Source organism: Pistacia vera, unplaced genomic scaffold (genome assembly GCF_008641045.1).
Source record: "Pistacia vera cultivar Batoury unplaced genomic scaffold, PisVer_v2 Contig195, whole genome shotgun sequence".
NCBI lineage: Eukaryota > Viridiplantae > Streptophyta > Magnoliopsida > Sapindales > Anacardiaceae > Pistacia > Pistacia vera.
Window position 1 is genome coordinate 1121970 of NW_022195996.1, and position 13471 is coordinate 1135440.

A 13471-nucleotide genomic window follows, 5' to 3' on the forward strand; every position below is an offset into this window, starting at 1 on the left:
AGTTGAGGTGTTTAGGGAGACCCATTTTGAGTTATTGCTTCAGCTTAGGTTCATCCTTAACCTCAAGCATGCATACTTCATCATTGTGTACATATATATGTGCAGTTGCTTAGGTATCTGACCACGTTTGTCTGGGTTCAAGTTTGTTGTTGTGTATATATGTGTGGTGGATGGCGCTGTATGGGTTTGTTATGGTGTATATATGTATATATATGTGTGGTTGATTGCTTCTGTAAGCTGAGTATGAGAAAGAGTTTGTTACGATGTATGGGTTTGTTATGGTGTATCTATGTATATATTTGTGTGGGTATGAGAAAGAGTTTGTTATGATGTATATATATGATTGAGTTTCCTTCTCATTTAAGTTAGGTTTTTGGGATGAGCTCTATGCAAACCTCACTTGATCAATTGTGATTTTTATATGTTTTCTCTAGCCCTCACGACTCTCGTTTGCAGCTTCCTTCAGCACTAAATTGCTTTTTGTGCGGCAACCGAAAATGTTTAATTGTTGGAAGATCTGCACACTTTGGAGTTTGGAGAGTTAAAAGCTAATTTTGTATAACCCCCATTTTTTGACTAGTTTATTTAATATCAACACTTTAAAATGTTTAATAAGAATGATGTTAACCAATTTTAAAAAGATTAAATAAACAATTTGCTCGAAAATTGGGCCACATCTGTGAATTTACTCGTCTATTTGTATGCTGAGCTTGGAACTAAGTATTGGGCTTTTCTTTGAATGAACCCCATAATTGAGCCAAACAAATAAAAATAAAAAAAGTACATAAAGATTGAAGAAGAAGGTGTTGTTCCTTCCACGACTGATTCTGGCTTAGGAGGCGACCTTGAATTATTTGGAACCACAGAGTAAGATGGGAAAGTTTGTGTTGATTGTTTTGTGTTAGAGAATAGTAACGCTTGGTAAAAGATGGAAGGATATGTTGGCGTATTAAGTTGGTTAATGCTAGAAATTTTGGATGGTATATTTTTCCAAAAATAAATAATACTTTAGAAATATCTAGTATGTGCTAAATGCATCTGTTTGCTTAAAACTATATTGAAATATTTATGGAAATAATTCGAGAATTTTGTGATTGTAATCACTAGGACATTCAACGAGACAGAGAGATCGAACAACAACTCTTAGTTGCTTCTAATACATTATACACATGACCTCATGTCTATGTTACTAGTATGACCTTATTTCCACCTGAATGAGGTGCGTTCTCCTTTGTAGCATTTATATCCACTGCTTGAACATACATTTTTTACTTTTTAGCTCCAGCTCGTTTTAAGTTCAACCTAAGTTTTAATTTTCCAGGACTGCATGACTATAAACTACCCTGTAGTACCTCATTGCACATAAAGGAACCACCACTCGTGTTTAGGTGTCTGCACCAGTGGCTTTTGTGAGAAGCATAAGTAACATTCCGTGTCCTTATTCATTGTTGTAGTACAGTATGTGGTCTTAAATATTATAGAGTTGTTCTACTTCATTTTCGAAGAGAAAGTGAGAGATAGTAACAATTGATTTTGCAGCAACACCAAGACATGATTGGTCTGTGAATGAACAAGATGTTTCTAACTGCGGTATATTTAAGGTGACACTCAGGCCGCAAGTTTTACGAACTTGTGGTTTTTTGACAACGCACCGATCACTTCGTTTGAATACTCTTTTATTCTCTTTAATATAATAACACAAAAAGGCAACTCTGCCACTGTAGTAACTCTGAATTAGAGGCCTAAAGCAGTTACTGAATTAATATAAAATGAAACAAATACAGGGGAATAATTAAAGCTTATTTTGGTGATGTCCTGTTGCTTACATCTTCCAATAGAATTCTGTAATTGCTTACTTTCCATAGGTCTAAAATTGTCGTAAATTAATTTATAATTTAAAATCAAATTCTTGAATGCTCATAGGAGAGTTCAACTTCACGGCACTGCAGTAGACCGCGTAAGTAAAGCTCACAGCTTTAAAACGCCGTGTCCTGTTCCCCTGTGAAACAACATGAAAATGCCAAACACGAACCAAGAACCCTCTTAACACTTTCACTCTTGTCAATTTGCATGAATGTCTATTTACAATTATAGCGAGAGTATTAGCTTTATCATAAACCAAACTACCAAAGCCGCTATCTGATTGTTTGTGTTCATATTAACAAGGGCTTTATCTTCTTACGTCTTTCAACCGAAGAAAACATATAGTAAGTGACTTCTACCCAGCTTCATAATAATTGAAACATTCAAATGAAACTGACCCTTTTGACACGCTATCAATCTTTCTAAAACTTATAAATAACACGTTTATTGGGATTGGGGATGTTTCTACTGAAATCATACGTAAAATCATTGCAACGACAATAGCTAAACCTAATCCCACTTCCACATTGACAAAAGAAACATGCTACTAATGTTCTTTGTTTCTACTACAGCAAAAGGTAATCCGCGTTCAATGTCTTAATCGGAAACCTACACGGTTTGATGTTGAACTGCATTTTAATTGAAGATCAACTGGGTCCTGGTAAATAAAAGATAGGACAAATTATTATAATGGGGCTTTCAACTGAATTTTCGTTGAAGAACAATAAGCTCACTGTTGGAGTTATTGAAGACTTCTGCATTAATGGGTCACACAAACACAAGGTCTGTTATTATTATATAATCCGGTTAACAAAAAAGTAGTAGTGTTAATCTGGATAAGATTGTGCACTAAATTTGTGTACTTGGAGACTGGAGTGTTGCATATGTCCCTTTGGTTCAACAATTAATAATGCAAAATGGAGTATTGCATATGCTGTGGATAGCACTTGATATCTCTGTCTGCAAACTGTATTGTAATGCCAACACTTGAAAACTATACGTTTCATTCTTTATTTTAACATTGAGTAAACAACATATTCCCACCCAAGGTTTGACGAAACGCCAAGGTAGTACCATAGGTTCCATTTATTTCAGATTCCCACCCTTAAAGTAACAGTGTTATGAATTTTTAGGGTTTAGAGGGTGTAATTACCATAATGCCCTTAACCCTAAATTAATAAATTATGTTTTAACCCCTAAATTAGTAGAATTATAACTTACCATTTTATTTTCAAATTATATCAAAAACACCCTCGGTCACAACACACTCTCATCGGAAACAGCCTAATCTGGGTTGTTTCCGATAACGTCGAACCCCTTGGTCACCTCCATCACCTTCCCCGTAGTCTGTCGTCCAAAACCCCGCTGGTTCCTGACTCATTTGCCCCTCCAATCGTCGGCACCGTTAGGCTTTGGGTTTTAGTGTTCTTCACCAGATTTCGGTCGATTCCAATGGCGAAAATCCAATTGGACACCACCAATGCAACCACCGTATCCAAATCTATAAAATCCCTATGTCCCTAGTAGCCATTTCGTCGTCATTCGCCGGTCGAGAGTTCATGCTCATCGGCCTTTTTTCGATGCCGTGGCCAGCGATCGGTGAGTGATAAGGGGTTGTGAATGGTATGGTTTTGTAGAGGGGAGGATGGGGGTTCAAATGGTGGTGACAAAGACGATTTAAGGTGGAAGAATTGCTAGAAAAAGAGCAAAAAACGTTGGGAACGACGGCTGCTAATGTGCGCCAAAGGACTGTTAAAGACGATGGTCTGTTAACGTATGCCGCCCATATAAAATGACCAATTTACCCTTTTACCGTTACATCAAACGTTTTCCCGTCACTTTAAGGGTGATATTCTGGAATAAATGAAACCAATGATATTAACTTGAGATTTCGTCAAACCTTGGGTGGGAATATGTCGTTTACTCTTTTAACATTTAATTAACTTGATGGTGCAACTTGATTACAAGAAGAGTATCTGAAATTAATTATAGTCAAGCAAAAATAGGGAATGTTTGTATTGGAATGATAACAAACGACAATATCTAAACCCAACCCCACGTCCATATATCGCCGACCTGCTTTTATAAAATTGATATCCTTATCAGAGGTAACTAAACTGACCTCCATTTCAAACCCAAGTATTATTGCCATGATAAAGCAGTGGAAAGTTGAATCAATTTTGTAAAGCTAACGCCACTTCGTATGGCGAGAAAATATAAGAAATACAAAAGAAAAGAAATGCCTTTATTACATGCAACCCACTAAGTTAATCCAACCTGCTACTACTTAATCAAAGCTAATCAGCATCCTGTGTGTATTTCAGAATGACATATTTTTTTCTCTTTAACAATGACATAAAGCGTGTAGTTGGTAATGCTTATTTTTTTCTCCACTTTACGTTAACTCTCACGGCTCACCTCTATTAAATGCTAGGCATAATAACTACCTACAAATGTACTTTTAACTTTTCTGTGTTTTTTGTTTTCATTGGAAGATTTCCAATTTTCGATTCCATATCCTTTTCAATTCCATCAAGTTAATTTATATTTGAATTGGACCTACAAAATGCATCTTTGATTTTTCTATTCAATGCGCAGAAGAGTCTTTGGTTGGGCTGTAAGTTCCACCAAATTTCTGTTCTCCTTGGGAAATGCAGAAGATTTCCAATTCTCAATTCCATATCCATTTCACCCATTTTTTTGCTAGTTTAATATAAATGATGTACCCCATGCTTGAATGTTGATAGGAGAGTTCTACTTCTGCAGCTGCAGTAGACCGCGTATTGCGTAACGCTCACCGCTTTAAAACGCAGCGTCCTCTTCCCCTCTGAAATAACATGAACATGCCAAGCACGAACCAAGAAACCCTCTCAACACTTTCACTGTTTTTAATCTGCATGAAAGTCTATTTAAAAGCCGCTATCTAATCGTTTGTATTCATACCAACAAGGGCCTTATCTTCTTACCTCTTTCAACCGAAAACATATAATAATTGAAACATTCAAATGAAGCTGACCCTCTTGACACGCTATCAATCTTTCTAAAACTTATAAATAATCGAGATTGTTCATAATCATATATTATATACCCATGCATGCATGACAGTCTAAGATCTCTATTATTTCTAATATTTGACAATTACACAATGACATTATAAATCTTTTATTAGATTATCTTTTAAATAAAATAACACGTAAAATCATTGCAACGACAATATCTAAACCTAATCCGACTTCCATATCGACAAAAGAAACAGGAAAAGTCATGCAAGCATTTAATGTTCTATGCTTCTACTAAAGCAAAAGTTAATCCGCGTTCAATGCCTTAACCCTAAACCTATACGATTTGATGTTGAATTGAACCCACTTGGAAACCTCTTTGTAGAAACTTAACGTTATCGAGAAGACATTTAATTAATGAAGAAGCAAACTAATAAGAGATAAAAAAATCAACCTTTTTAGCTTTTACTTGAGAAAGTGATGGTTGAAAGAAGAAGACTTCTAGCAGCCTTTCCCGTGCATGTTTCTTATAACGTCTAATATGCAGTCAATCAAGTTATTATAGACCGCAACTTGGTAGATTCCATTGATAATATTCAATCAATTAAGAAGGTAATTACAACTAAGAAATAAATCATGGTTTATAATGGGTCTTTCAGCTGCATTTTCGTTGAAGATCAATGAGCTCCCTAACCCCAAGTGCCACTCGGTTTTACAACAGTCACCAAGTCTTAAAAATATGCGAAGAAGGGTTGACTGTTGTTTGATGTTAGGTTCTGCATTAAGGGCACTCCACGTTATAAATTTTTGTATATTGTACCAATTTAGTTATCTTTCTTTCATTTTACAATTTGAGGACTAAGATATATATTATTTAAATAAGTTATCCCGATGACCAATTGTAAAACGTATTCAAAGCGTTATTTCTAATAATAATATCATCACCATGTATATATATATATATATAGGGTGACACTGCAGGTTTTGTAGTATGATCAGAACCTTCCTAAATGGATTAATATCTAGGCCAAACGACTTGCGCATACCCAAGGTTTATCAAAATAATAAGTTAGTACCCAAAAGGTTTTGAAACGATAAACAAGTACCTTCTGTCATATGCTGTTAGTGATTTCTGTTTGTTAACAGTGAAAAGACTAAAATGCCCTTGAAGTTTGATATTTTAGATTTTTAAAAATTTCTAAAAAATCCCCTAAGTTTGCTAATTTAACTAAACACCCTCATATATAAAAAGTTTGTTAAATGATAAAAACACCCTCACCACCTGCGGTCAGATTCCGGCCACCACCGCTAGTATGTGGCCGAAAATTGTGTTACGACATAGACCTCATCGGATCTGTATCGTAACACGCCGATCTGACTTTTTTCGATCAAATTCGTTGTTGTTTCGGTAAACTTTGGATATGCGCAAGTGTTTGGCCTAATATCTATAAATATATATATATAAATGTTTAAGTCAGTTGTTAATGATGAGTTTTTACCCTTTCTGTGGTTCACACAATAACATTTATATATTTTTTATTAATCTTTATTCTTTTGCTTTTTAAATCAATCACCTCCTGTCACAATCACAATCTTTTAATATAAAACCTATATATAATAAAAGTGGTGTCTTTAAAGCGTTTTTCGTTACCCATCTAAAGAATGTTTTATCCCGTCAATAAAAGGGAGAACGACTTATACATATCCAAGATTTATCGTAACGACAAGTTGGTATCTAAAAGGTTTTAAAATGATAAATAGGTACTTTCCGTCATGTTCTGTTAGTGATTTTTGTTTGATAATAGTGAAAAGACTAAAATGCCCTTGAAATTTTGATTTTAGTTTTTTATAAATTTAAAAATTTCAAAAAACCCCCCTAAGTTTACAAATTTCACTAAATACCCCAATATATAAAAGTTTTATAAAATAACAAAAACACCCCCCACCGGCAAGTGCCAGATTCCGGGCACCACCGCCGGAATCTGGCCGTAAAGCTGCGTTACGACACAGACCCGTCGGATCTGTGTCGTAACGCGTCGATCTGGCCTTTTCCGGCCAGATCCGTGGCTGATCTGGCCGGAAAAGGCCAGATCTACGGCTAGATCTGGCCGTCGACGCCGCAAAACTCCATCTGCGGCGTCGACGGCCAGATCTGGAAGTAGATCTGGCCTTTTCCGGCCAGATCAGCCACGGATCTGGCCGGAAAATGCCAGATCTGGCTGCTGCTTCGACGGCCAGATCTGGCCTTTTCCGGCCAGATCCGTGGCGGATCTGGCCTGAAAAGGCCATATCGGCACTTTAAGACACAGATCCGATGGGGATCTGTGTCGTAATGCAGTTTTCCGGCCAGATTCCGGCGATGGTGGCCGGAATCTGGCATTGGGGTGGTGGGGGTGTTTTTGTCATTTTACAAACTTTTTATATATGGGGGTGTTTAATTAAATTAGCAAACCTAGGGGGTTTTTTAGAAATTTTTAAATTTATAAAAAACAAAAATTGAAACTTTGAAGGGCATTTTAGTCTTTTTACTATTAATAAACAAAACTCACTAACAGAATATGACGGAAGGTACCTATTTATCGTTTCAAAACCTTTTGGATATCAACTTGTCATTACAGTAAACTTTGGGTATGTACAAGTCGTTCGCCCGTCAATAAAATCAAGTCTTTGCTTTTTCCCAGAAAGCAGACAAAACGGGTATATACGGTGGATTCTTTCTTGGCAAAATTATATAGGATGCGGGTCACTTATTTAGTACCGTTTTGATATGATCCATAAGCATCTATTGAAGGCTTACTAATTAGAGCACTTCACACTTTCACGGGAAGTGACTATTATTATATTTAGATATTTTTATATATTATTCTATATTGAGTATGCATGTGTTACGTGCAAGGGTTACCAGAATAAGTCAGAATTTCTTCAATTTAATAGATGTGTTTAGCAATAAATTGTTATTAGTGTGGCATTGAAATGAAATATAATGCAGAGGTGCTTCCAAGCATGTGCTAACCATTAATTTTAATACACCATGAAAGTTCTGTGAAGCCAAAACGGAGCCGTTTCACTTGAGTCAAAACGGGGTCGTTTTGTTTAAAGCCATTACCAAGTTTCAGCCGTTAGATCAAGACAGATCCAAGGGCTAAGAACTGCTAATGACTTAGTATATAAAGAAGCCCAACAGTGACACTTATGAAGAACGCGTATTTTGTTATTCAGAAAGTTAGGGTTAACAAAAGGGATACACTCGGGCTAGGGTTTGTTCTCTCTGATTGAATCTTTCTGGGTTAGTCTGCTTTGAGTGAGAGAGGGTTGAGTTTCCTTCTAGAGGCTGAGTAGTCCTCTGTTTCTTGCAGATTGTAGAGGGGTTCTGGAGTGATTAGGCCATAGTGGGTGGTAGTCTGTTTGAGGCAGACTTGTAACAGTGTTCTTCTTGTATTCTTTGACTGACTCATTAGTGCAGTGGGCTTCCTGAGTTTCGGAGCTCAACGTGGATGTAGTCTATCCAAGATTGGATAGACGAACCACGGTAAAATTGTGCTTTGTGTATTTGTGTGTGATTTTCTTGATCTTTACTTGTTTGTGTTGCGGATTTGTTTATTAGGCTTAGGTTATAACACACCATTTTTTTTTTTTTTTTAACAGTCCAATGTTGGAAAACCAAACATAATCATATAGAAATAGAGACACAAGAGAAGAGAAAGACTTATTTTATTGTTGTGTCCATTAACAAAACATATGAAATAGAGTAACAAATAGAAGAGAAGTAAAGAGAATAGTAGCCAATTCTTAAATTTATTTAAAGAGAAAAATATGTTTAGGTCAATTATTAATGATGAGTTTTTACCATTCCTGTCGTACGCATGATGACATTATAAATTTTTTATTGTATTATCTTCTAAACCAAGCTACCTGATTAGTTATTTTATTTTCTTCTTGCTAACTAATGCAAGTTGGAGTCTCCATCCATCAGGTTTCTCACTCATTTCCTGTCTTATTTCTCGGAATTTCTCTATCCTTGCTTTTTTCCATAATCGTGATTCGTTTTTCTTTCTTGCGTAGAAAGGATTTCTCCAGCTTATTCTATATAATCGTTTAAAAATGTAAAGTTGTGGCAAATCTTGCTTTCTTCTCGTTACTTGTGAGAATTTTCTGTATGTGTACCTCCCATTTTTTATTTGTCTTGCCCATTTAGAAACTGTCGCGTGAGCAGGTTTTTATTTCGACACCAGAAAGAGAAAGGGAATTTTCCACGTCCCTTTCTAGTGTTAGGGCTGTAAATCTTAGAGAGAACAATCGAAAGAAACTGAGAAATTGTATCTGTATTTCATTGATTGATAAAAGTTTTACAATCAGGAGCCCTTTTTGTACGGTGAGCTTGCAAGAGAGTAAAGTGAAAGTGAGAGAGGGAACTGATGAAGAGAGTAGCTCGATAAGCTTAAGTGAGGAGTATTACTGAAACGACATCGTTTCAGTAATATTACCAAGGGGCCCACATCTTTTGACAGTTGGACGGTTAGTCCTTTTAAACAAAGACTTATTCTTACGTTCCCCCTTGAGCTAGACTGAGTGTGCCTTGAGTATGTTACCAGTTGTTTTGCCCGTATATTGCATTCCCCCTTAAACTGGACTGTGATTCTGGGCTTCTTTTGCTGTGACTAACCCTTCGTGGATTCTACAGACTTTGCACAAAAGAAAATAAAAAAGAACACAGCTTCAACAACTGCAAGACTTTAGTATCAACAACTGCAAGTCTTCAGTAACTTCAGTAATTCCGCTTCAACATTAGCCTCTCAAATCTGCAAACTGAACACAACACTGCTACTCAACACAACTCTGCTATTCAACAACTCAAATCTACAAACTGAAATTTCAACACAAATCTGCAAACTGAGATTTCAACACAACACTGCTACTCAACACTACTCAACAACTCAAATCTACTGAAATTTCAACAATTTCAACACAAATCTGCAAACTGAGATTTCAGCCCATTTTCAGTTCTGCATTTTCAATTGCAACTCTGCTACTCAAATCTACAAACTGCTCTGCTACTCAAAACTACAAACTGTGCCTTGCTCGAATTGGCAATATTTTTCTACTCAAATATGTAGGTCACCAACTCAACAATTAAACATAACAATCAAACAACTTAACAGTTCTGAATTCTGAAAAACACAGCAACCAAACAACAACTGCTGCATCTACAACTCAAATCTTCAACCAGACTAAATCTACAACTCAACCAAACAACAACTGTTATATCTGCAACTCAAATCTTCAATCAGACTAAATCTACAACTTAACCAATCTGAATTCTAAAAAATACAGCAACCAAACAACAACTGCTGCATCTGCAACTCAAATCTTCAATCAGACTTGTAAAGATTTAAGCCTAATAATCAATCTCCAATATCAATCACTCACACAACCAAAAACAATCCACACAATAACACAATCAAGAAAAAACAAAAGATTTTTACCGTGGTTCACCTATCCAAGATTGGATAGACTACATCCACGTTGAGCTCCAGAATATTTGGGGCTCACTGCACTAATTAATCAAGAACTTACAATTATAAGAACAAAGTCACTCAATCACAACCAAAAACTCACTTTGTAACTCCTAATCTAGAGAAACTCTTCCTGGTATCTCTAATCTTTGAGAGAACAAACAACCCTCACAGAATGACTAAGAACTAATCACTCACTCACTGAAGCTACACTGATTTTTGGACTGAAAAAAAACTGGAAATTTTTTAGAGCACTCTGTTTTTCGAAACGAAGAGAAGAAGACTGATCTGTTTTTCTGCACTTTTTTGGGGCTGCTTTAATGTTGACTTGAAGGGTAAATCTCAGCCATTGGATCACTTGTTTCCATCAACGATCAGCATTATCCCAAGCTTTATTAAAACGACAGCGCACAACTTATTCAATTTAAGCATATGCGACAACGTTTTAATGGCTTCACTTCAACAATCTCCACCTTGAAGCCCTTAAACACTACCATCAGTTCCAGAATCTCATTAGTGCAGCTAACCCATTACATATTCCTTCATAGCTCAGTTATACTGCCTATTTTATAAACAACAAGTCCAAGCAATGCTTGAACTTGGCAGTAGTAACAACTTTAGTACCTAAATCGACTGGATTGTCTTCAGTCGCCACCTTTTTCAGATTAATCACTCCCCGTGCTACCAAGTCTCTGACAAAATGGAATCGAACATCCACGTGCTTGGTTCTCTCATGGTAGACAGGATTTTTACTCAAGTGTATTGCACTTTGGCTGTCAGAATATATTGTCACTACACCATCCATTAGTTCTACTTCTGACAGAATTCCTTGAAGCCACAAAGCTTCCTTAAACACATCTACCACTGCTACATATTCTGCCTCAATTGTGGATAGTGCTACAATTGGTTGTAGCTGAGACTTCCAACTCACACAATTTCCACCAAAAGTGAAGAAATAAGAGGTAGTTGACTTCCTAGTATCTCTGTCTCCTGCAAAATCAGAATCTACATACCCCACAAGATCGAGTGCATTACCTCTCTTACAATATTCCAAACCAACATGTGATGTACTATTGATATATCTCAACAACCATTTTAATGCATACCAATGTTCAGTTCCAGGATTAGACATAAACCTACTAAGCAGAGAAATAGCAAAGGACAGGTCTGGTCTAGTACTAATCATAGCATACATAACTGAACCTATTGCATTAGAATAAGGTACATTTTCCATTTTAATTAACTCAAAATCAGACTTGGGGCTTTGAGATTTACTTAACGTAAAGTGATTAGCTAAAGGCATAGATACCATTTTTGAGTCAGACATCCCAAATTTAGCAACCAATTTCTGTAAGTATGACTACTGCTGAATTTTAAGTTCACAACCTACTCTGTTTCTATTTATTACCATCCCTAGTATTTTCTTAGCAACACCTAAGTCTTTCATATCAAATTCAGAACTGAGTTTTTGTTTTAAATCATCTATCCTAGACTTAGATTTGCTAATAAGTAGCATATCATCAACATACAACAATAGATAAATTGGCATGTTATCACTCAATGCAAAATAGAAACAACTATCATACTTACTCCTCATAAAACCAACACCTACTATAAATGAATCAAACCTTTTATACCACTGCCTAGGTGACTGTTTTAGACCATACAAAGACTTATGCAGTGAACATACATGATTGGGCAGATTTTTATCTACAAAACCAGGAGGTTGGCACATGAAAATCTCCTCTTCTAAGTTACCATGCAAAAATGTTGTTTTTACATCTAATTGCTCTAATTCTAAGTCCTGATGAGCAACTAAAGATAGCATAAGTCTGATGGTTTTGTACTTAACTACAGGCGAGAAAATCTCCTTAAAATCTATGCCTTCTCTTTGGGTATAACCCTTAGCTACTAATCTAGCTTTATACCTAGGAGGATCATGCACAGACATACCATCTTTAAGTTTAAACAGCCACCTACACTGTATTAGTTTATGATCTTGGGGTTTAGGGACCAAAGACCATGTTTCATTTACCTTAAGTGAGTGCATCTCTTTTTTCATGGCAGCCCACCATTTGTCTTTGTCCTTAGACCTCATTGCTTCTTCAAACGTATCAGGTTCCATCCGCTGAACTTCAATACCTGCAAGCAAAGCAGTGTATATCAAATCTGCATAAGAATATGTTGCAGGTGGTCTAATATCCCTCCTGGTTCTATCCCTCGCTAACTGGTATTGTTGCAAGTCAAGTTGTTGAGGTTCCTCAATCTCTCCAGTTACATCTTCAGCTTCTTGGGCAGGTTCAGCAAGTTCTGGAGTAGTTTCAGGTTCAAATTCAGTCTCAGAATGTGGCAGATCAGGTTGATGTATTGTTGGCTCCACCTCAATTGAAGTAACATCTGTTAGGCTAGAATTTTCTTCATTGTTACTAGAGGTACCTGCATCACTGTTAGTAGATTTGCATGGAAAGACATTTTCATTAAAGATCACATCTCTACTAATTATGATTTTTATCCCTGGTGACTCTCTATTCCACAGCCTATACCCCTTGGTTCCTTCTTGGTATCCCAAGAAAACACACCTAATAGATCTAGGTTCTAACTTGCCTTCACTTGTGTGTGCATAGGCAGCACACCCAAACACTCTCAAATGGCTCAAGGTTGGCATCCTCCCTGACCATTTCTCTTCAGGGCACTTAAATTCTATTGCACTGGAGGGGCTCCTATTCACTAAGTAGGCTGCAGTAGTCAAAGCTTCTCCCCAAAAGGTTTTTGGTAATCCTGAAGTAAATAGGAGGCATCTAACCTTCTCTAATAAGGTCCTGTTCATCCTCTCAGCAACACCATTTTGCTGAGGAGTCATTCTAACAGTCCTATGCCTAAGAATTCCTTGGTCACTACAGAATTGATCAAATTCAGCATTACAAAATTCTAGGCCATTATCAGTTCTTAATGCCTTGACCCTCTTATCTATTTGATTCTCCACTAACAACTTCCAACTCTTAAACTTAGTTAATGCCTCATCTTTAGATTTCAAAAGGTAAACCCACACTTTCCTACTAAAATCATCTACTATAGACATGAAATAACAATTTCCCC